We start from the raw sequence: 25,573 nt of genomic DNA, 5'->3' as shown, positions 1-25,573 counted from the left end.
ATCTAAAACATGTTTATTTGTACCTACACAAAATTAAATTACTAAGAGAACTAATTGGTGGTGAAAGTATTGAATCTCTTAAAGACCATATAAATAATAAAACACCAAATTATGTATTCTGAAAATCGCAATGCTGTATACTCTGATTTTTTTCTTTTATTAGGAAGTATTTCTGGATACTATAATCACACATTCATGGACTTTTTTTGGTGGGGGGGCTGCATGTGTAGCTTGCGAGATCTTAGTGCCCCAACCAGGGATCGAACCCCGGGCCCCGGCAGTGAGAGCCCCAAGTCCGAACCACTGGACCGCCACGGAATTCCCCATGAACTAATTTTTAGCAAACTGTTTTGTGATGTATTTGATCGAATGCTGCTGACCCTAAGGTAATCCAAATGAAGTCATCATAGTAATTAAGATTCTACGTACAGTGAGCGGTTTTGTTCTTCTCTTGGAAAGACCCACTCTCCTTGGAGCACAGAGCCCATTAAGCGTTGTTGGCTACATATGTTCTCTGTTGAAAGGGCTGGCTTCTCCTTTCTCCCTAGCCTGCCAACTTTGTGTCTTAAAAATATAAAATTTCTTAGTCACAGCTCTAAGTCAGTGATTAGAGGCAGTGTTGGCAGCATTTTATAGTTGATATCTTCTGTTACCCTTAGAAAAATCTAACAACAGTATGATGGTAATAGTCTTGAAAGTACTGTTGACCCTTGAACAACACGGGTTTGAGCTGCACAGATCCACTTATATGCCAGTTTTTTAAAAAAATGCATAATACAGTAATACACAATCTGCAATTGGTTGGAATTACAGTTATGGAGGGCCGGCTGTAAAGTTAAATGCGGATTTTCTACTGCATAGAGCATCAGCACTCCTAACCCCTGCATTGTTCAAGGGTAAGCTGTATTCTAAAACTAATTCAAAATGAGTGAAATGTGAAATTAATTGCCCAAGGACGATAAGAGGTACTCCTTTCTGCCTACTAAAGATGAAACAAAACCAAATCCCTAGTTAATATTTATTGTTCCCCTTTTAGTAAATACCTTGTTGTGCTAATGGCAATATCATAGTATTTAGTATTATTTCTTTTTAAAACAGAAAATATTCCTCTAGTTCTACAGTTAAAATTTATGATAGCATGAGAAGAAAGTCAAAATATTTCATTCTTCTTTCTTACATTAAAAGTAGTGATTGGGCTGGTTCCAGATAAAGATGAAGAAGCACACTCCACCATGGCGCTTGCACTGAAGACAGCTAGGAGTGCACAGGGCAGCTGTTTGAGGACTCTGAAAAGAAAATAGCAGGTGGGTTGGGCAAGAAGACTAGAATTTGAAGTACCACTGAACCAGTGATGAATAAGTCTTATCATTTTCCTCCCTCTGGTATCCCCCAGCCTGAATTCAACACATCGGAAACCTAGAAGTGAGTACTGGGGTGCAGACCAGGAGTGCCAGAAGCCTTTGGGTCTGACCCAAGAAGTAGAAGGGTAACTTCTAATATTTGGAGAGAGTGCAGAAATCCTTTTTCTTTTTCTACTCCCCGTCCCGTTTTCTGTGTTCTCTTACAGCCCACCCCCAAGCAATCCCATGGTGGTGACAGTGTCAGCTACTGGCAATGGGAGCCTCCAGGAGCCAAAACTCAGGGAGATAGCCCTGCCTTTCCATTACGGCTGTGTTTTCAAGAGGGTGGCACCAACCTTCATTTTTTTTCTCTTCGTTCTTTGTCTGCTTGGCCCTGGATGCAAAAGACGGTGGCAGAAGTATGCAGGGTAACTAAAGCCAGATTTCTTTTGGCCCGAGAACCAATAGAAGGAATCAAAGTACCAGGGAGATCATAGAAAGGAAGGAACTCAAAAAAGTGACCTTATAAAGCTGTTTGTGTAGTTCTGAGTCTGCCCCCAATCTGCTAATGTGTATGGAACTGATTCTTTTCAGCATGTTAAAGACTTAGAAACTGAACAGGTAGACCACCACCCAAATCCCAGACCAGCAGTTGGGAGGCATTCACACACAGTAGGTCCAAAAAGCACTGCAAAAATTGTGAAAGCTGCACCTGTCTTCTGTAGGCTATGATTCCAGTGTCAGTTCACCTTTCAGAAACTACCTGGTGTTGAACACCTGAAAGTAACCCAAAGAAACAAAAACAAAAAGCCTTTGCCTGAAACCTTACCAGGTTGACTACCTGCTGAAACAAACAAAAACTCTGTATTCTCCATAGGATTTAAACAAGGCCCAGAGTTGGTAACAATATTCAAAATGTCAAGGATACATCAAAAATTTCCTGGCATAGAAAACTCTCCAAATTTGGTGAAAAACTTAAAACCTATAGATTCAAGAAGGCCAAAGAAATCCATATCATAATGGAAATCCAATCACAATCAACGAAACTGGACAATGATCTTGAAAGCAGCCAGTGAAAAGCATTATCTATAGGGAAACAATTATTTGAATGACTGGATTTCTCATCAGAAATTATGGAGGCCAGCAGGAAGTGGCACAATATTTCTAAATTGCTGAAAGGAAAGAATTGTCAACCAGAATTCTATATCCACAGAAAATATCCTTCAGGAATAAAAGTGATAAAAAGCCATTCTTGGATGAAGGAAAAGGAAGAGAATCCATTGCCAGCAGACTTGGTGTAAAAAAGAATTACTAAAATGAGTTCTTCAGTTAGAAGGGAAATGATACCATAAGGGAAACTGAAACATTCAGGAATGAAGGAAGAGCAATAGAAATGGTAATTATCAGGCTTCCCTGGTGGCGCAGTGGTTGAGAGTCCGCCTGCCGATGCAGGGGACATGGGTTCGTGCCCCGGTCCGTGAAGATCCCACATGCCGCAGAGCAGCTGGGCCCGTGAGCCATGGCCGCTGAGCCTGCGCTTCCGGAGCCTGTGCTCTGCAACGGGAGAGGCCACAACAGTGAGAGGCCTGCGTACCGCAAAAAAAAAAAAAAAAAAAAAAAAGAACCCACCTGCCAATGCAGGGCACACGGGTTCAAGCCCTGGTCCAGGAAGATCCCACATGCTGCAGAGCAGCTAAGCCCATGCACCACAACTACTGAACCTGCGCTCTAGAGCCCGCGAGCCACAACTACTGAGCCTGCGAGCCACAACTACTGAGCCCGCATAGCACAACTACTGAAGACCACGTGCCTAGAGCCCCTGCTCCACAACAAGAGAAGCCACCGCAATGAGAAGTCGGCGCACCACAACGAAGAGTAGCCCCCACTCACCGCAACTAGAGAAAGCCCGCGCACAGCAACAAAGACCTAACACAGCCGAAAATAAATAAAACTTAAAAAAACAAAACAAACAGTAAAACTGTCAAAACTCCCCTTGCCCCACAAAAAAAAGTACACAAAAGATTTGAACAGACACTTAACTGAAAAAGTTGGAAAGATGGCAAATAAGCACAAGAAAAGATGTTTAACATCTTCAGTTTTTAAGGAAATGAAAATTAAAATCACAAAATATCACTATAGATCTATTACGATGGCTAAAATTAAAAAGACTGACCATACCAAGTGCTGACAAGGATGTGGGACAACCAAATCTCTCATACTGCTGGTAGGAATGTAAACTGTTACAACCATTTGGGAAACAGGCAGTTTCTTTAAAAGTTATACATACATCTAATCATCCATTCAAAGACTTGTACCTGAATGTTCATAGCAGCTTTATTTATTAATAGCCAAAACACTATCAATAGACACAACTGAAGTCCATCAACAGGTTTTTGGATAGACAAATTGTGACACATCCATACATAGCAATACTATTCAGCAATGAAAAGGAATGAACTGTTTATACACATGACAAGGTAGATGAATCTCAAAATAATTATGCTGAGTCAAAGAAGCCAGACATGAAGGAGTACATACTAAATGACTTAACTTACATGAAATTCTAAAAAGTGCAAACGAGTGTATAATGACTGCAGATCAGTGGTTTCCTTGGGGAAGAGGGGAGATGTGGATGGAAGGGATTATAATGAGACATGAGGAACCTTTGGAGGTGATGGATATCTTCACTATGTTAATTATAGTGACAGTTTCATGGGTGTACACATATATAAAAATTTGCAGAATTGTATATTCTGAATATTTGCAGTTTATTGTATGCCAGTTATACCTCAATATGGTGTTTTGAAGAAAAGGAGAGAACCTCCTGAAAAACTGCAGTTAGCTGGCAGCCTCCAATTGCCACACCTGTGAGATTTGCTGCAGGTTCACACTGATATGTCACTCTTCCTGGGCTCTTCCCAGCCAGTAACTGACCATGGCAGGGATACTAGCACCGGGCCAGTCCTGTCCCGTATAGCCTGGCCAAGACCGAGAGCTGCACTGCAGGCTGAGGCTCTTCCTACCCATCTTCCTTCCTCCCTGCTCTCCCTTCACAGGTGTCAGACCTGCACTGTGGTCTGAGGCTCTTTCCCTCTCCTGCTTCCTCTTCTGTTCACAGGCATTTCTTTTTTTTTAAAGAAGATGTTGGGGGGGGTAGGAATTTATTTATTTATTTATTTATTTATTTATTTTTGCTGTGTTGGGTCTTCGTTTCTGTGCTAGGGCTTTCTCTAGTTGTGGCAAGCGGGGGCCACTCTTCATCACGGTGCACGGGCCTCTCACTATCACTGCCTCTCTTGTTGCGGAGCACAGGCTCCAGACGTGCAGGCTCAGTAGTTGTGGCTCACGGGCCTGGTTGCTCCGCGGCATGTGGGATCCTCCCAGACCAGGGCTCGAACCCGTGTCCCCTGCATTAGCAGGCAGATTCTCAACCACTGTGTCACCAGGGAAGCCCTGTTCACAGCCATTTCTGCCAATAGACCTCTACACTTATTCCATCTTGGTATGTGCTTTCCAGAGGACTTGAGTTGATAATGGTATCTTCAAACGTGTTTTTGCTAATGTTCTGTTGGATTGTTGTCATTTCTTTAAGGTTTCTTGGAACCTTGGACAAGTTCTTTAACCTCTGTGCCTCAGTTTCCTCGGATGTAAAATGGTAGATAATAAGAACCTCATAGAGTTATTATGAAGGTTAAATGAATTAGCATTTGTAAAGCACTTAGGGCCTGGGACATAGTAATTTCTATGTGTTTATTAAATTAAAAAACAGGAATCCTCTATGTTTTCAGAATGTCTTTTGTTAAATATTTCCCAAGCATTTTGCCCATTCTGTCATTCATATTTTATCTTTGTGTATGGATACTGTTTTGATCCCTTGGAAACTAATTTGTTATTACTGCCATAACAGATTATCACAAATTTAGTGGCTTAAAAATCCCACACATTTATTCTCTTACAGGAACGGAAGTCTGAAGTGACTGGAAAAGGGCTAAAATCAATCAGGATTCATTCCATCTGAGGGCTCCAGTGGAGAACCCATTTTTTGCCTTTCCCAGCCTCCCGAGGCTGTTCTCATTCCTTGGCTTATGGCTCCACACTGCATCTCCTTTCCTACCCGTACTCTGTCACCACATCTCCTTCTTCCTTTGACCTTCTTGACTCCCTCTTATAAGGACCCTGGTGATTACATTTAGTTCCCACCCAGATAACCCAGGATAATCTTCACATTTTAATGACATCTGCAAAGTCCCTTTTGCCGTCTAAGGTAACTGTCACAGGTTCTGGGGGTTAGCTCAGGGATGTCTTTGGGGGAAACATTGTTCAGCCTACCACAGATACCTTTTGCCATGCAAAAGTTTCAGATTTTGATATAGTCACTTGCTCTCTTAGTCCGTTCCTTTATGGTTTCAGTCTGACACCACTTTTCTTGGCATTCATGTACATGAAACCCAGAAAAGCGGGGAATTCTAAGCCTGTGAGGTTCACCCTTGACCAGTGAGGGATGGCGCTAATACTCCTACTTTTTGCTCCCTGTGTGGACAGTCCTGAGAATCATTTTATAAATCTTCTCAGAAGGTCCCATAGAATCAAGCACCAGTTACCCAGAGCAGTGGTGTAGTTGAAAACACATCCTCGTATTGTCTTTTCCTCCTTTACATTTTCACCTCCCAGCCCTCACTCCTATCCCTGGGATGACTTCCCACATAAGCTACTATAAGTAAGCCTTTGTCTCAGGCTCTGTTTTCAGGGGAACCTAGATGAAAAGAACAGAAAATACTCCTGGAAATTAAAAACATGACAGCCGAAGTGAAAAAGTAGAAGTGGGAAAAGAAAAAATTGCAGAAATACCTCAGAAAATGGAGCCAAAAAGAAAAAAGAGGCAGAAAAAAAGGCAAGAGTAGATAGGAAAAACAGTTCAAGATTTGGATATAGGAATTCCCTAAAAAAGAACATGGAGTGGAAGAAACCATCAACAAGATTATTTAAGAAATTTTTGCAAAATTAAAGGACATGAATTTCCAGACTGAAAGGGCCTGCCTAGTGCCTTGCATGAGGGTGAGAGTAGACCAAATATCAGGACCTATGATCTCAGAATTTCAGTATAATGGTGATAAAGAGAAGCTCCTATAAGCTTCCAGAGGAAAAGGGGGGAGAGGTCTTTTTTTAAAAATTAATTAATTTATGTATTTTTGGCTGCTACTCTTCGTTGCGGTGTGTGGGCTTCTCAATGCGGTGGCTTCTGTTGTCGTGGAACAGAGGCTCTAGGCACACGGGCTTCAGTAGTTGTGGCTCACGGGCTCAGTAGTTGTGGCGCACAGGCTTAGTTGCTCCGCAGCATGTGGGATCTTCGCGGACCAGAGCTCGAACCCCTGTCCCCTGCATCGGCAGGTGGATTCTTAACCACTGCACCACCAGGGAAGTCCTGGGGGTGGGGGGTGGTTCTTTAAAAGGATCAGAACCTTTAAAAGGATCAGATACCTTTAAAAGGCATCAGAGTGGCTTTGGGCTTCTCAAGGGCAATACTAGAGACTAGAATATGGTGGAGCAATGCCTTCAAAATTCTGAAGGAGAACTGTTTCCATCCTGGACTTTTGTATTCATCTAAACAGTTAAAGGGAAATATTGAATAAAGACATTTCCCAGACACATTTAGATTAGGTTTTACTGAGGTAACCCTCCAATCTCAGTATCTTGAAAAAAGTTTATTTTTTGCTCCAATGACAGACAGTTGTAGCTCCTCAGCAAATCGCGGGGGGCAGTAATCTACTCCACAATGTCTCAGAAATTTACCTGCCACATAACCTTTTTCAGGAAGTCACTCCAGGGGGTGTTCCTCTAAAATGGAATGAATCAAGAGAGACGAAGACATGGGATATAGGAAGTGGATACCTAACATAGGAGATAGCAGGAAGGAATCCCCAGGATGGTGGAGACGCGGGAACTCAGATGACAGCTGTGCTGCAGGGATGGAGCCACCAGACCAGATCAGAGGCAGGTCAGGGAGCTCCTGAGGCACTTCTTTAAGAAAAGGAAAAAAATCTGACGTGAATGAATTTACTACGAAGGGATGTATATAACTGATAGAGAGGTCAGTGGTGAAGTAGTGATCGGTACAGAGAAAACCAAGCAAATTTTTAAAATATTAATTCTAGGGAAAACATGTTACACAGGAAAAGAAAATCATAGTGATAATAGCTTGGCCCTGAGTTGCCTTCAAATAATGAAAACACTGAATATTAAAATGTAAGTAAAATTGGGGGGAAGGAATACGGGGCGGATGGAAGTTCCCTAGCGAAGTCAGTTGAAGAGCTAATTTCCTTATCTGTTGAAGTCTTCAACAGGTAGTGCCTAAGATGAGGTTAAAAAAGAAAAACACTTGGGCTTCCCTGGTGGCGCAGTGGCTGGGAGTCTGCCTGCCGATGCAGGGGACACGGGTTCGTGCCCCGGTCCAGGAAGATCCCACATGCCGCGGAGCGGCTGGGCCCGTGAGCCATGGCCGCTGAGCCTGCGCCTCCGGAGCCTGTGCTCCGCAATGGGAGAGGCCACAGCAGTGAGAGGCCCGCGTACCGCAAAAACAAACAAAAAAACACTTAAGTATACAAACATAAAAATCAGTTAAAAGGGTTAAACCTGGTTTTTGCTCTTCAAGGAGAACAGGGGTTGGAGGTGGGGGAAAAGGGCTGAAACTGCTGTTGTCTTAAAACCATGTAGAGCCAACTGAGGCTTCAAATGATTGACTCTGATTAAAATACTGAGTTTAAATAACAATCTCCCCGTCCTGGGCAAAACAAGAATGAAATGATTCTCCTACTCAAATAGGGTATCGTCATAATGCAGTGTCCAATGCAGGCCCATAGAGGGCTCAAGAGGGCCTTGACTTCCTTTGAACTTTGTGTATAAACTGTGTTTACAACTGGCTTCTTTACTAAATTCTTCTGTTGACTTTTGATCTTCATGAGATAATATTGTTGACCTTGAAGTCCTGGGAATATAGTATAGTCAGTGATCTCAAGAAACGTGGGAGAAAGTGGTCAGTGTGAAGTAATTTAAAAGAAATTTCAGGATTGTTGAGTAAGAATATATCCTTCTGCCTTTCTGTGGACATAGGAAAAGTGCTTTAAAAAATCCAACATTTTGCATCTTTCCTCTTCGTTTGCATCTTTTTGTAAAACTATGAAATCTATTTAAAACCTAAAATTTGGGCTTCCCTGGTGGCGCAGTGGTTGAGAGTCTGCCTGCCGATGCAGGGGACACAGGTTCGTGCCCCGGTCCGGGAGGATCCCACATGCCGCAGAGCGGCTGGGCCCGTGAGCCATGGCCACTGAGCTTGCGTGTCCAGAGCCTGTGCTCCGCGATGGGAGAGGCCACAACAGTGAGAGGCCCGTGTACCACACACACACACAAAAAAAACCCTAAAATTATTTTCTATTTGTGGTGACTCAGGACATATTACTTTATTTTGTCATTCTTGATAACCTCCCAAAAGATATCTTTGTAAATTATCTTGTCTATTGTACAGTTGACAGAAAAAATCAATAAACCAATCTACAATAGGAGTAGAAAAGAGTTTTATTTGAGCCAAACTGAAGATTACAGCCCAGGAGACACAGATTCAAGTAGCACTTGAATTGTGTTCTGCCAGACTACAAAATGGAGGAGGCTTATAAAGGCAAAGACTGCAAAATTATAGGAGCTGTTTGTCAAGAATTATAATTGGAGCTGGCAAGACGTAAGGTTGCCTGCCAAGGGAGGATTGGTTGTAGTCCCAAATGGTTGCATAGTTACAAGGGGAGACCTTGAGACCGTGAGGTTGCAGCTGGCAGCTATCAGATATTGTTTTGAGAACGGATGGTTGTGTCCTTGAGTCTGATACAGTTCAGAAAATGTAATTCTTAGTAATCCAGGAACGTGTCTGAAACTGTGTCCAAAATGGCCATTCAGCTCCATTTTGAAGGCTTGAACCACAGTTACTCCATTTTGATTTTTTAAAATGCATTCTTTGTGTTAATGGTTAAAGCAGATGTACAATGCATGTTTAATAGGCCACAAACAAGCTGTTCTTGTTAGCCTAAAGTTCAAGTTAAATCATGTATAAGCCAGAATAAGTTCTTATACTTCACTATGTGAAAATCTCTTCCATTAGTTGGGGTAGCACGTATGCTAACAGATGACTGTTAAATATACTTGATTATAAAAATGATGAGAAATACAGATATGAAATAATTCTGTGTAATTGATTTTCTTACAAAATGCTCTCTCTTTAGGGCATTTTGTAAAATAGCCATTTGGTATCCTCACCTCCACTCTAAAGCCCCAGGGGACCTGTAATCTGTTCACTTTGAGGTAGATAACACTTTTGTGATGAGTAGCAGGTGATATGAGAATCTAACTCTAATAAAGTACATACAGGGTCTGATGCAATCAATAATCTTTCAATTGGCATCTGAAAAGGAACTTACTGATAAGCATCCAGAGAGCAGAGAGTACAAGGCAGTAGCCCCATGGGGAATAAACGTGAAGGAAAAGTTTGTGTGGAAGCAGAAGTAAGCAGCAGTTTATTGGAACTGATATGAGCCTGGAATTGGGAAGAGTGCAAGCCATGCTTTAGAAATCTAGGGAGAAATGCAACGAATCTGGAGTGTCCGATGGCCTTAGAAAATAATATTTTTAAATGAATTTCTATTTTTATCTGTACATGGTTATTGAGAAATCAAATAATCAAGGCTTAGAATAAAATATAACAATCCCCTTCCCTCATTTTTCTCATTCTACTTTCAAGTCTTTTGGCATTTACCTCTGAATATCTAAATAATATGCCTATAATGCATATTTCTTGGTTTGTCAATTTTAGACATGACCTATTGATTTTTTCTTATAATAAAGACTTAAGTATTATACACCCGCCCCTACTGCTCCCACTGCATCCTCCCAAGATAGTAACAACAACTTTGTGTTAAATCAATAGTGGTTACCTAATGATGACTATGTAAATATGCTCACTACACAGCCAAGCAGTGTACCATGATTAGATTTGCTTTCTTGAACAACTTTCCGTTTTTCCTGTTGTTAATCATTTTCCTCCTTCACTTATTTTTCCATCTTCCTTTCCTTAGTTTTTTTCCCCTAAATAAGCCATCAGATCTGACAAATATCTGTTCATGTTCTTTCCCAAAAAGTTAACTCAGTTAATATATATTTTCATTTCTTCCCTGGAGACCTGCCTCCCAGCCATTTGTCTTCCTCTTTCAATCTGGACAGGTTACTTTCTAAGCCTGCTGCACAGCTGTCAGCCTAGGACTCCTATTGCTGCTCCTTTATTAGATCCCCTGTTTCCCAAATACCATGTCTTCCCCTTTCATATTTTACCCCCTTGTTTTGCTGGAGCACATCCTCTAGTAATATCCCTAGAAACGGGTGCGTGAGAAGTAAAAATATATTTAGTCCTTATACGTATGAGAATGTCCTTAATTTGCCCTCACACTTTATTATATAATTCTTCTTTGGAAATAATTTTCCCACAACTTTTGAAGGCCTGGCTTCACTATTTTATGGCATCCGGTGTTATTGCTAATAAGTCTGAGGATATTCTGATTATTGAGTCTTTGTGTTGACTATTTTTGTTTTTTTGTGTCCCCCCCAACCAAAGCTTTTAAGATCTTCTCTTTTTCTTTAGTATTCTGAAATTTCACAATGACTTGCATTGGTGTGTTCTTCTGGCTTTTTATTGTGTCTTTTTCATCTGGAGACTCCTGTGCTTTGGTTTGGGAAATATTCTTGGATTCTTTCTTTAATAATTTCCTTCTGTCTATATTCTCTTTTCTCTCTTATGGAGCTCTTATTAGTCTGGTGACTTCCTGGATCGATCTTCTGATTTTTCTTTTCCTTTTTTTTTTTCTTCCACTGTCTATCTCTTTGATTTGTGTTCTATTTTACTGAGAGAATTCCTCAACTCTATCTTCTGACCTTTCTCTTAAATTTTTAATTTCAAAAAGTACATTCTAATTCTCTGAATGCTTCTTTTTTAATTCTGTCTTGTTCCTGCTTCAATTCGTTTTTTATCTCTTTGAGGATATTATAGTTTCTTCTGTTACCTGTGAGCACTTTCTCTCTCTAGTTTGGACTCTGCCTTTTATGTGGGAGACTTTTGCCAGTGTCTGGTGATCTTTTAATATTTAGGAGTGAGGCACTAAAACACCATTTGGAAGTTCTGTGTGCGTGGGGGGCAGTAGCCTGATTGACCTCAGTGGAGGGTGGTCAGATGGGGAGCCAGCTGTTTTGTTATGAGGCCCGCAGATGTCACTATCTGCAGCTCTTTCTTTCTTTTTTTTTTTTTACAACTTTATTGGAGTATAATTGCTTCACAATGGTGTATTCGTTTCTGCTTTATAACAAAGTGAATCAGTTATACATATACATCTGTTCCCATATCCTTTCCCTCCTGCGTCTCCCTCCCTCCCACCCTCCCTATCCCACCCCTCCAGGCGGTCACAAAGCACCGAGCTGATCTCCCTGTGCTATGCGGCTGCTTCCCACTAGCTATCTACCTTACTTTTGGTAGTGTATATATGTCCATGCCTCTCTCTCGCTTTGTCACAGCTTACCCTTCCCCCTCCCCATATCCTCAAGTCCATTCTCAAGTAGGTCAGTGTCTTTATTCCTGTTTTACCCCTAGGTTCTTCATGACATTTTTTTCTTAGATTCCATATATATGTGTTAGCATATGGTATTTGTCTTTCTCTTTCTGACTTACTTCACTCTGTATGACAGACTCTAGGTCTATCCACCTCATTACAAATAGCTCAATTTCATTTCTTTTTATGGCTGAGTAATATTCCATTGTATATATGTGCCACACCTTCTTTATCCATTCATCTGATGATGGACACTTAGGTTGTTTCCATGTCCTGGCTATTGTAAATAGAGCTGCAATGAACATTTTGGTACATGACTCTTTTTGAATTATGGTTTTCTCAGGGTATATGCCCAGTAGTGGGATTGCTGGATCATATGGTAGTTCTTTTTGTAGTTTTTTAAGGAACCTCCATACCGTTCTCCATAGTGGCTGTACCAATTCACATTCCCATCAGCAGTGCAAGAGGGTTCCCTTTTCTCCACACCCTCTCCAGCATTTATTGTTTCTAGATTTTTGATGATGGCCGTTCTGAGTGGTGTGAGATGATATCTCATTGTAGTTTTGATTTGCATTTCTCTAATGATTAGTGATGTTGAGCATTCTTTTATCTGTTTGTTAGCAGTCTGTATATCTTCTTTGGAGAAATGTCTATTTGGGTCTTCTGCCCACTTTTGGATTGGGTTGTTTGTTTTTTTGATATTGAGCTCCAAGAGCTGTTGTATATTTTGGAGATTAATCCTTTGTCAGTTGCTTCATTTGCAAATATTTTCTCCCATTCTGAGGGCTGTCTTTTGGTCTTGTTTATGGTTTCCTTTGCTGTGCAAAAGCTTTGGAGTTTCATTAGGTGCGGCTCTTTTCTCCGGGACAGGACGGCTCATTTAGTTCAGAGGCAGATCCTCTGCTTCCTGCCTCGGGATTATTACTTGGAGACAGTGTCCTGTGAGCTCAATTGGGAAGGGGCTGAGGAGGGCCTCACAGGTTAATGGGAAGACTTTCACTTGGTTCTACTGTTTCCAGTCGGGTGCCTCATCCCTGTTCTAGTTGGGCCTAGTGCCCCTGGGGTGGAAGCCTTTCAGTTCAGTTTCCAGAAAATAAACCCCTGGTCAGCCACAGTGAGGGAGGACTGGTCACTGGCTTAGACTATGAACAAGGGACAGGAGATATAAATTCTCCTTATACAAACTTTAAATTAATCCTCTTAGGGTTCCCCCCCCCAATGTGTGTGTGTGTGTGTGTGTTTGTGTGTGTGGTAAAATACACATAATATAAAATTTATCATCTTAACCTTTTTTTTTTTTTTTTTTGCGGTATGCGGACCTCTCACTGTTGTGGCCTCTCCCGTTGTGGAGCACAGGTTCCGGACGCGCAGGCTCAGCGACCATGGCTCACGGGCCCAGCCGCTCCGTGGCATGTGAGATCCTCCCGGGCCGGGGCACGAACCCGTGTCCCCTGCATCGGCAGGCGGATGCTCAACCACTGCACCACCAGGGAAGCCCCTTAACCATTTTTAAGTGTACAGTTAAGTAGCATTAAGTACATTCATTTATATTGTCATGCAACCATCACCACTACCCATTTCCAGAACTCTTTTCATCTTGCAGAACTGAACTGCTATACCCATTAAACAGCAATGCTCCATCATTGAGTCTTTGCCTTGCGTTCTTGGCACACCCAGCAGGAACATGCAGGGACACTCGAGGTCTATGGCAGATGACCATTTCCCACACCACCACACCCCTGCCTTCAGAGACTCCCCATACCTCTAGCTCCTAAGACTTTGCAGGGCTCTAAGGCAGGGATTGGCAAATGTTTTCTGTATAAGGGTCAGATAATAAATATTTTAGGCTTTACCGGTAACTACTCAACTCTGCTATTGTATGAAATCAATATGCAAACAAATGAGTATGACTGTACTCCAGTAAAACTTTATTTACAAAAACAATTTACAAAAATAAGTTGTGGGTCCGATGTGGCCCATGGGCTATAGCTGAATGATTTCTGCAAGACTAGGGCAAGAATCTGCTTGCTTCTGGTTGTAGAAAGCTTTTTAGCTTTATCTGTTCTGCTAAGTCAATCATCTGACTTTTCATCTTACAAAAATCTGTTGACATTTCTCCTCTGCTGTTATCTTTTCTCCCAATCACTTTCTCCTGGTGGGATTTATAGCTTTTCTACCCCTCTGTAGTTATTTCCATGGTGTTTTCAGTAGGGAACTGAGATAAATGTACATGTTTATTTAACCCACATTTTAAAAAACTTTTAATTTCACAATAATTTCAAACTTACAGCAAAGTTGTTGCAAGAATAGTATAAGGAATTCCCATATATGCTTTACCCAGAGTTACTAATTGATAACATTTTGTTGCATTTGCTTTGTAATTCTCTCTCTCCATATATATATATATATATATATATATGTATATGGAGAGTATATACAGTGTATTAAATGGAAGGACATTTCAGCCATGACTCCTTAAATAATTCAGTGTGTCTTTTCTGAGATCAAGGATATTCACTTAGAAAGAATTCATTCTCAAAATCAAGATATTTAACATTAATATAATACTATTATTTAATTTATAGACTTTCTTCAAATGTCCCCAGTAGTCCCAATAATATTCTTCATAGAAATGGTTTCTGGTCCAGGATCCAGTCTAGGATAGAGCGTTGCGATTTGTTTTTATGACTCTTTAGTCTCCTTTCATCATGAACGTTTTTATCTGCCTTTCCTTTCCTTTCATGACATTGACTTTTCTGACATTGACATCTTTGAAAAGTACAGGCCAGTTATTTTGTAGATTGTTACTTAATCTGGGTTTTTTTTTTCCTGATGTTTCCTTATGATTAGGTTTATATCATGCATTTTTGGCATAAAAGATGTTGTTTCCTTCCAGTGAATCAGGAATTGATCTACAATTTTTAGCCAAGATTGTTCCCCCCAACACATTATTCTTCATTCTCCCTGATGTACCTGGAAACTCTCCAGAAGTTTGTACAGAAGAACAGCCTTTGTTCTGAGTTTTTAAAATACATAATTTATTCTAGAGATCACTTTATACCCATTCTTTCACTCCATAAACCTTTCAACAGCTTTTGACCAAAAGCTGAAATCTGATTGTCTAAATTTTGCCCTGCTGAGTTGGACTCAGTGCCTTATTTATTTGCTGACTGTGTATATATAGACTGTACTTTGAAATATCTTGCACTGTCCTGGATTTCATATTCTAATACTCGATGAATATAACCAAGGAGGAGGATATTGGGATACAGGAGTGAGGAGTGAGGTTACAACCTCAGTACAGTTTTTTTATATAAAAATAACAGTTTTCTTGAGATATAATTCACATACCATAAAATTCATCCTTTTAAAGTGAACAGTTCAGGGCTTCCCCGGTGGCGGTGTGGTTAAGAATCTGCCTGCCAATGAAGGGGACACGGGTTCGAGCCCGGGAAGATCCCACATGCCACGGAGCAACTAAGCCCAGGAGCCCGCGAGCCACAACTACTGAAGTCCGCCCACCTAGAGCCCGTGCTCCGCAACAAGAGAAGCCCGCGCCCCGCAAGGAAGCGTAGCCCCCGCTCTCCGCAACTAGAGAAAGCCCACGCGCAGCAACGAAGACCCAACACAACCAAAAATAAATTTTAAAATTTATATAAAACATTAAAGTGTACAATTCAGTAGTTTTTAGTATATTAACAGAGTTATGGTGATACACCATCACCAATATCTAATTTTAGAATGTTTTCATCATCACTGCAGTTTGAAGAGTAACAAATTTGAGTCCCTTGGTAAAATGGCCACAGACAGAGCAGCTTCTGTCTGAAAGATATGGGGGAGGGATGGAGGGATCTCACAGGCTGCACGTTTTCAAGGAGCACAGAGATGCCAGAGACTGCAGGGTTAAGAAAAGGCTTTTGTAGGAGGGTGTGGAATTAAAGAACAGTAGGATTTCATGTTTGGATGCAGGAGAGCATCCTTTCCAGGCACGCTGCACAAGCAAAGTTTGGAGATGTGATTGAATTGAGTGTGTTTGTTAGCCAGGAACAGCCTCTCTTCATTGAAATGGAGTTCTTGGGCCAGGGTGAGCAGTAAGGTTGGAGGCCAAGGGGGTGAACTTTATCCTGAAGTTGTATGCAGGGTGACAGTCAGAAGTTTAATATCCCTGTAACAGGCTCTGGTTCTGGTCTGCTGGCTGTGATCCTGAGGATGCCGGGTGTTGAAACTTCATCTGTGAGCACATAAAAGCGGTGTCGTAGGAGTTGTGAGGCGGTGACGAGGAGCGATGACAGAGGTGATAGGGTAGGTTTTCTAAGGATGAAGGTCTGGGGATTATCGCTTGTTGCAGAAGTCAAGAGCCAAGCATCCACTGGCCTGAGCGCCCAGCTTCTGCTGAATGGAAGCGGATTAATTAAGTGCTACTGTCCAGGGCTTGAACTACCCGTTGTAGACCTCACCCTCACCATGAAGACCTCTTTGGGATTTGTTTGTTTGTTTGTTTTTGGTTTTGTTTTTACATCTTTATTGGAGTATAATGACTTTACAATGTTGTGTTAGTTTCTGCTGCACAACAAAGTGAATCAGCTATATGTATACATGTATCCCCATATCCCCTCCCTCTTGAACCTCCCGCCCACCCTCCCTATCCCACCCCTCTAGGTGGTCACAAAGCACCGAGCTGATCTCCCTGTGCTATGCGGTTCCTTCCCGCTAGCTATCTGTTTTACATTTGGTAGTGTATATATGTCCATGCCACTCTCTCACTTCGTCCCAGCTTAACCTTCGCCCCATCCGTGCCCTCACGTCCGTTCTCTACGAGTGCGATGAAGACCTCTTTAAATGGGTCGTACTTTCACCCAGACTACTGCTTCTCAGACTCTGTGTTGAAAGACAAATGTGTTTGTTTTTAAATTTCCCAATCTGTCCTGGACCAATACACGTGTAAAATACAATAGGAACGAACGACTAGAAACATGAAACAAGTCATACAACGTGCAACCTTGGGGTTTGTTTGTTTTTTGATTCAGGGGACAAAGTTACTGCCTGAGTTACTAAACACTTCGGCTTCGTTTCTGTCCTCGGGTCCGCGGGCAGCGCTTTGAGAGCCCTCTTCCAAAGCAGAGGCGGAGCTTAGGCAGGTGCAGAGATTCGCCCGGGTCGCTCAGGTAACAGGGGCGGAGCGCGACTGAACCTGGGTTGCCCCGCCGCCCTGGGCCCGGCCCCGGCCCGCCCCTCTGGGGGGCCGAGCCGGGGCGGGGTCAGCGCGGGGTTGGCAGGGGACGCGCGGATAGGGAGCCGGGGAACCCGGGGAGCCAGAGCCGGAGGGACCGCGTACCTGCTGCCGCCGAGCCCGGGAGCCAGGAGCAGACGACCGTAAGCGCCCGGGGGCGTCGTGCGCAGTTTCCGGGGCCCGGACGGCCCTGATCGCGCTCCCGGGGTGCAGGGGCGGATCGCGATCCCGCGGGCTGGGGGACGCTGTCGGCCGGCGCCGTCCGGCCAGGGCTCCAGGGAGACTTCCAGACAGGCCTCCGCTCCCGCCCGCTTCCCCGCAGCCCGCAGCTCCGTCCAGACCTAGGCTCCGAGCGCGCCGCTCGGCCCCCGCCCCCTCTGGCGCGCTAGCGCTCCGGGCTCCGGGAGAGGCCGGCGTGAGCCCTGCGAGCGGGCTCGGGCCAGCGGGGGAGAGCAGCGGGGCCCCGTTGCCTGGCTCTCCTGGAGAGTACCGCTTCCAGGGTGCGTCTGGCTCACGCAGTGCAAATGCACTTGTTTGTCACCGGAGTCCTAAAACCGATCTCAGGTCTCTTAGCTGAGACGAGCTGTCTCGCCATCTCTGTGCGCCGCCCCAGTTTTTCTCTCTCTCCCATTGCTCTTCTCTCGGGAGAGAAGGCCAACCTCCTCAGCTCAGCGCACAGGAGAGGAAACCTGGGCCCGGGGTTAAGAGTCCACCATGTAGCAGGAGCCCAGGGATGTGATCAGTGTAAGCGCAGCAGAGACCCGAGACTCCTTTAGCCTCCCTCCCCGCAGGAAGCTGGGGAATTTAAGCCTCCGGCCCCTCACTTGCCCGGCCCTTCTGACGCCTTCGGGGTGGAGGCGCGGTCAGCGACTCTAGCAATGTTGTGATCCTAGTTTTGACTTCTTATGAAGCTTCGTCCCCCACCCCCTTCACTCTCCTCCACTATATAAACTTCAGGCTCCACAAAGCCTGGGTGGGCCCCTGGCGCCCAGATGCGCAGACAGCCTTTCCTCTGCCCTGCCCCCCTCCCCGCGCTGCAGCTCCGTGCCGGCTCCGCCGTGGAGTAGCGGGGGGACCTCTGCATTCGGCACCTCAGCACCCAGTACATCGGATTTACGAGCTGTTGCGGGAAATTGCTGAGAGCATTGGGATTTATGCCTGTCTCGGTGCCGCTCTGCAGACTCCTCTGAATTCAGCATTAAAAATAAACTTTGGCAAGAAGCGGCACCGCTCCGGAAAGTAGCCTTGTCTTCTGGGATGGTGGTTGCTTCCTTCAGGGAGTGGGGGCTTGGGGACGTTGTAGGAGCCTTTTACTAGCCCCAGCAGGTCTGATTTAGCAAAAATCAGTTTTTCCTTCCCACATGTCCACACCTAGGCGTGGGCAGTGCGAGAGGACTGACCACTGGGTGCAGGCTCTGCCCCCGCAGGGGGCTCAGCAGGGAGCATGCCTTCACGGAGTCTACCGTTCTGCTGGGGGAAAGATGGACGATACGCACAATAGATTTGTCAAATATAAACTATGTCAGAAAGCGATGTGGGAGCAAAATACAGCACTGAAAAGAGAAGTGGGGGGCGGGTAAAAGAAGGCCCCCCTGAGAGGGGATATTTGAATAATACTGAGGAGTAAGGGGGTGGCAGACTGCTATCTGGAGTGATGGTTCACAGGTCAAGCAAGTGCAAAGGCCCCATGGCAGGCATGTGGCTGGCATGGATGAACTTTATATCTGTGTTTGCTGAGTGTGGGCCAAGCTGCCACCAGGGTCCTTTGGTGTGAGTGAGCTACTGGATAAACTTGACTGGCTCAGCCTGAGAACAAGAGGCTCCCCCCACCTCCAGTTCCAGGAAAGGAAAGTCTTCCATGGGAAATAACTGCTCAGCAAGGCCGCCAGGGTGAACTTCAACACCACCTGCTCCAACCCACGTGCTCCCTGTGTGATCCCGCCTGCCTCCCGGCTATCCCTTAAGTGCATGGGCTGGTACAGACTTATGGGAGTGGGATGTCCGTGGTAAGAGACTGAATGGGGCCTCTTTGGGCAGAGGGACCTTTAGAGAAAGGGCATCGGATCACTGGAGGAAGTGGAGTGCCTCCCCCAGCCCCCTCCTGTGGTGTCCTCGTTCATGTCTGAGGTCTAAATCCAGCACCAGCTGGAGGGCACAGGGGGCCCCCATGTTATCAATACACGGTGACCCTCCCATCGACATAACCCGACATGCCCAGGCTTAGTGATTGCTGACTTGCACCTTGACTTTCCTTGCAGCATCCTGGCCTAGCCCAGACACGGGAAGGCAGGGGCTGTCCAGATTCCAGTTCTCTATCCTTGAGCTGAGATACTCAAAGACATGGAACCCAGCTGGGCTTACAAAATAAGGCAGGGCTCAGTGTGAGCTGCTCACTACTGCTGAAGAAGGAGCCCAGAGCATACCCACTCAGGCTGGAGTGGACACAGACACAGCAGGCCTGTGGTGACTTGAGGGGTCTCTAGGATCCCATGCTCAAAACCCACCTCTGACAGGACCCTACATCCCATCAGAGTGATTCATTCCTTTGAGAGGTGATACAGTGATATGGAAAGAGAATTGGCATAGGAAGAATATCTGGCTGGTGTCCCAGCTCTGCCAGGAAGTTCCCCTCTGGGGACCTCGTCCATGAAATGAGGTTGGGCTATATAATCTGCAAGGCTTCTTACAGATCTAATATGTGATGATCCCGTGGTTAAGAATCCAAAGGAATCTTCAGAAAAGGAAAGAGGTTAGTGGGAAGCTGCCAGTTTTGTTGGGGCCTAGGTGGTCCCGCGGCCTACGCCGGGTTCGCTGTGGGCAGCGTCAAATAGAGTGAAGGGCCTGGCCAGGGTGTAGGGGGCAAGACCCCAGGCAGAGGTCGAAGGCCCAGGGTGGAGGCAGAAGCGTCACTACCCAGGCCAGCTGGCCCCATGGGTCACCTGTGGGCTGCTGGTGGGTGGTTCTTGGCCCGAGCCCAGCGGTTTAGGAGCAGAGGCTCCAGGGGCCGTATGGCCAGGTGGGGAGGTTGCAGCAGGGAGGTGGCACCCCAGCAGTTCCCCCAAGAGGGAACCAAAGCTTTGCCAAGGATCCAGCCCCCACCCCCCACCCCCTTCCCTGAGGAGGGAGTGCTGGATGCTCTCTTGTCAAGGAGAGAACGGTACGAGCCTGACCTTGGTTGCCTAAGTGAACACGCCATTGTGCAAACCAGGTTCAAACCGAAACTGCCTCTTCTGCCATCAAGGTTACAGTTGGCCCTCCGTATGCCTAGGCTTTGAGGCCGTGGATGTGGAACCCAGCCATACGGAGGGCAGACTGTCCTCTGCCATTGTATATAAGGGACCTGAGCATCCACCGATTTTGGTATCCGGAGGGTGCTGGGACCAATCCCCCACGGATACTGAGGAATGACTCTATGTTTACTTCCTGAGGGAGGTCCTCGTTCATCCTTTGTCACCAGAGAGCAGCTCTTTTCACTGTCTCAAGTCTAGCCTGTGAACATTCCTTTAGACAGGCTCAAGGACCTGGAGTGGAGTCTTCTGTCCACTGGACCCCATTGTCTGTCTTGGCTTTGCTGTCGGGCAGCGGGCACCATTCTCATGAGGAGCCATTTGAGTGCACAGTCCGACTACTGCAAAGCCACACCTGTTAGGCTCAACTGAAAGTGCTTGCAGTAGGAAAAAAAAAAGCTCTTCTCTTTGGGGATTTCAAGGACTTTCTGGAGGAATCTATAGCTAACCCACAAATGGGAACCATGGGTGTTGTCCTGAGTCAAGAGCAGGAGTTTTTACTACCTTTAGTGTTTGGGAAGATTGATAAACAGACTGAATTAAAATATTTTCTTGGGGGCTTCCCTGGTGGCGCAGTGGTTGAGAGTCCACCTGCCGATGCAGGGGACACGGGTTCGTGCCCCGGTCCGGGAAGATCCCACATGCCGCGGACCGGCTGGGCCCATGAGCCATGGCCGCTGAGCCTGCGTGTCCGGAGCCTGTGCTCCGCAACGGGAGAGGCCACGACAGTGAGAGGCCCGCGTACCGCAAAATATATATATATATATATATATATATATATATATATATATATATATTTCTTGGCACTTGCAAGCTGGGTTAACTTGGGCAAACTGTTTAGCCTCTTGGAGCTTCATTTTTAGATCTCTTTAAAGCAGAAAACAACTACGCCTTACTTCTTAGGGTTACCGTAGCACAGGAGATGCTATGCTTATGGAGTCTTCCCACCACCACGTCCCAGTCCAGGGTTTCTTTGGGCTTCCTCAGAGGAGGTGGTGCTGCCCAGATGCGTCCTCATGTTCTGTAAGGGTTCTGAGCGTCCCCGCTGTGGGCCTATCAGGCTGGCTCTAGCCAGACTGTGGCCTGCACTATGAGCCGTGAGGGCTGCAGGAAGCCAATGACCAGGAGCAGGAGGCCAGGTGCCTCTGAGTCAGAAACCCGTGCGGTGCTTCTCAGTGGCTGGGTGTGGGCCTTCCCCGAGGACCACCACCTCAGGGTGTCCCCCGGTGACTCAGCCTGCGACTTGGCTTTCCAGGTGGCATGAGTGACCTTTGCGATACTGGGTGCGACTTTCCGATTGTACTACCCTTCTCGTTCGAACTGGCGAGACTTGGACCTTTTGGAAAGTAAGAGAAACACTGATTCCAGCACCAAGCTCCATGATTAACCCCTGAGTGCCAAGGGCTCAGGGAAATCTGACGCTCTTACCAACTCTTTGGGAGAAAGTGGATGTATTTTCCTGCTTTCCAGGTTTTCTGCCTGTGAACCAAGTTGTCGCTGTGAGGAGGCAGGAGCCGGCAGGCTGGCCACCAGGTGGGGGAAGGCGGCCCCCTGCCCTCGGCCGGGTCTGTGCCCCCTTCCCACAGGCGGGTCTCAGGGTCACAGTGATACTGTCAAGATGGAACACCTTAATTTCAGAGTTGCCCCCTGGACCTTTGGTTGAACTTCAGAAGTATTTTTAGCCTTTTTTGACTTTTTATTTCTTTTTGAAACCTAGGCATTTCCACAAGCAAACTGACCCCACCAAGACACCAGCAACCCAGAATATTCCTCTGAACTCAGACTCTAGTCCTTAGGGCTTCAGTATGTGAAGCACAGGGACCCTTTCAGTGCATTTCAGACAATAAAGCCAGCTCAGGTGACTGTGCTGTGGCCCAGCTCGCAGTGCTATCCTGTTACACACTATTGAGGAAGCTTCCATACCGGGAGCACATCGATGAGGAAAAGCAGACTTGGGGAGGGGAGGGAGGAGAGAGAGTGTGGTTAATGGTGGAAAGGAATCAAATAGGTGTATTATACGGCCCACGCCTATTATCTCCTGAAATAGGAGTCTTTCTCTCCTCAAATAGAGAATGTCACGTATTGAAATTCCAGGAAGGGAATGTTTTTTCCTCATAGGCAGTGAACTGTGTTCCACTTGGGTGTTTTCTCTGGTAACTTAGAACCAGTGGACAACTTGACAGAATGCGAGATGGAAAGGATTCAAATGAAACTCCCAGAGCATGCGCGTGTGAACCCTGCAGGGTGGAGAGAGCCTGCTCCCCGCTTGTGCCATTTAACTAAAAGTCTGCATGGCAGCTTGTGTAAATGAGTTTGTGGTGGCCCCTGCTCCCCCAGCTCAGGGGCATTTAAAATCTGTGGAGGTCAGCATCCCCTCTCTGAAGGTGCTCTGGACCAGGCAGCCCACCCATCGAATTCCCCCCTTTCACCCATGCAGACCCTGCAGGCAGGTGCTGAGGCTGCCTTCACTCAGGCCCCAGAGCCGAGAGCCCCCTCCTTATCCTAGGCCGTGCTTCCCTCACTTTCTGCCTTCCAGCCACACCGGCCTTCAGGCATCCTATCCGCCCTGGAACCCTCTGCCCTCCCTCTTTCAAGGATCGCTCCTAACTTCCCTTCTTGGTTCAGGTAACACTTCCTCAGGGAAGGTTCCCTCAGCTTCAGGGTAGGCCTCTCTCCCCGACCTTTCGTGTCCTCAGGATTTAAAAACAAAGAGTGAATGCCTGTGACAGCTGTTCCCTGTGTGGCCACTTTCCCTGAGTTCATTCAGTAAGGGATGTACTTTTTTTTTTTTTTTTTTTTTTTTTGTGGTACGCGGGCCTCTCACTGTTGTGGTCTCTCCCGTTGCGGAGCACAGGCTCCGGACGTGCAGGCTCAGTGGCCATGGCTCACGGGCCTAGCCGCTCCGTGGCATGTGGGATCTTCCCGGACCGGGGCACAAACCCACGTCCCCTGCATCGGCAGGCAGACTCTCAACCACTGCGCCACCAGGGAAGCCCAGGGATGTACTTTATTCCACCCATTTTGCAGGTGTGGAGACTGAGGCTTGGAGAAATGAAGACACTGGCTAAATGTCAATGAAGTTTACCTAGGCTATGGCTAGTAAGGGATAGGGCCAGGATTCAAAGCAGACCATGAGTGCTTGACCACCAGCCGAGCTGGCTCCTGAGTCCATGAAGATTTTCATCAGATCAGATCAGCAGTCAGTAATTCTATTCTTTCTGTCTGTCTATACAGGTGTGTGTATGTGTGTGTGTGCATATATATATATATATATATATATATATATATCTCGTTGGGGGCATGGGGATGGGGGCAGGGGGCGGGGGTGACCCTCCAGGGCATACAGTGATGTGCCTTCACTCTGACCCCAGAACAGGGTTCCCCATAAGAAGGCTGCCCCCCACACTGTTTTTACTTTTTTACTTCCCTTTGTTTTTGCCTACAAACGACGTGTTTCTTTTCCTGCCAGGCTGCTCTCCCGGGGCTTGGTTCCAGATCTTTCAGGGAGATAAACATGGCCCTTGTCCCAAGTGCAGAGCATTCTAATCTGTCCAGCCCAGCTGACCTTGCCCATGGGCCTGGCCCACCCCAGCACCGCTGGCCACTGGGGTTCCGGGAAAAGCCTGTGGGTGGAGAGGCTGGTCACGTGCTGGGCTGTGCAGAGTTGGGGAGGCCCTTCACCCAGTGTATTCCCCCATCTATCCTGGGCCAGAGCGGTCTCCGCTACAGTGAGCTTGCCTGGGAGTTTTGGGCATCGCTGTTGGGGAGCCCCTGGGAGCCCCAGGCTTTGGCCAGCCTTTGGTGCATGTTGCTGGAGGGACGTTCCTGGTCTGGGTGGCCTTCCTTGGCATGACCCCCTGGAGCAGAAGGGAAGCCATCTGTTTTCCCCTTTCTGCTGGATATGCCTCTCCCCAGGGAGGAGCAGCAAGGCTGGGTAGGGCGGCGAGGGGCCGAGGCCGAGGAAGCACACAGACCCCCAGCCCCACCTTTCTCTGGCCTGGAGTCTGGGGGCACACAGTGTACCCCTCTGCCCCGCGGTTGTGGACTGCTGGCCGACTACTTCCCCAGAAGGAACACGAGGTTATCAAGCTCCTGAGTCTGAATCCCTGTCAGGAAGACATCAGACAACAGGCTGGAGGGAGGAATCCCCCGTGCAGGCCACAGCTGGGCCTTCTCCTCAGGCTCAGGTCTGTGTCCACCCTCTCGGCCTCTTCTCTTTTTTGGGGGGCCTCTCACTGTTGTGGCCTCTCCCATTGCGGAGCACAGGCTCTGGACGCGCAGGCTCAGCAGCCATGGCTCACGGGCCCAGCCGCTCCTTGGCATGTGGGATCCTCCCGGACCAGGGCACGAACCCGCGTCCCCTGCATCGGCAGGCGGACTCTCAACCACTGCGCCACCAGGGAAGCCCTCGGCCTCTTCTCTTGAAGGACATTTGGGCATCCAGCCCAAGGCCAGGTACCTGGTAAGAGTTGGAGTTAGCTAGTAGTTTTCTGTGATTTGGGGAGCATTTTCAGATTGTGGGGTTCTCACCACCTGCCTGGGTCCGAGGGAGGAGACTCTTTGAGGGCAGGCTGGCCGACCCACCCCTCCCCCATCGTGTTCAGCAGGATCCTGAGGCTGATCCTCATCTTTCTAGATCCCAAACCCTGACATTTACCGTGCGCCTGGGATACTGGCCCATCTCTACAAACTAGGCTCAGAAGTAGGTCGTCTATAATTCCTCAAGGAGAATTCAGCCATCTTCTAGCTCAAAAGGTCTGATCATTTTCAACGCTGTCATTCAAAGAACTTTTAAATTCATTCATTCAACAAATTTTTTATCACAAGTTGTCAACAGCACTTTATTTTGTTCGAATGCTTCTTGTTGGCAGCTGCCACCTGTCCAGCGATTCTGTCCAGATCTCTCTGTCCCTGAGGTGTCAGTTTGTAGCCCCCATCTTGGTCCTTTCCCACCTTTTTCAGCCCCTCCAGGGCTTGGAGAACCCGACGGGCCATGCTTTTGGAGCCTCTGCCGAAGTGGCTGGGCGTGACACCGTTTCCCTGACACCCACCATAGATCTTGGTCACAGAGCACCTCCCCCCCCC

The 25,573-nt window shown here is 46.5% G+C and overlaps 1 protein-coding gene across 1 annotated transcript in view; it reads left to right on the top strand.

Annotated features, from left to right (window-relative positions):
* The first annotated feature begins 17,236 nt into the window (after window positions 1–17,236).
* EPHX1 (epoxide hydrolase 1) overlaps window positions 17,237–25,573 on the top strand; it is a 39,429-nt gene continuing 31,092 nt past the window's right edge. The window contains exon 1 of the mRNA XM_082615793.1: window positions 17,237–17,344. The gene's annotated coding sequence lies outside the window, so the exon portion shown is untranslated. The remainder of the gene's footprint in view (window positions 17,345–25,573) is intronic.

Source organism: Mesoplodon mirus, assembly GCF_964341445.2.
Source record: "Mesoplodon mirus genome assembly, chromosome: 3".
NCBI lineage: Eukaryota > Metazoa > Chordata > Mammalia > Artiodactyla > Ziphiidae > Mesoplodon > Mesoplodon mirus.
This window is presented reverse-complemented; position numbering and strand designations above follow the sequence as displayed.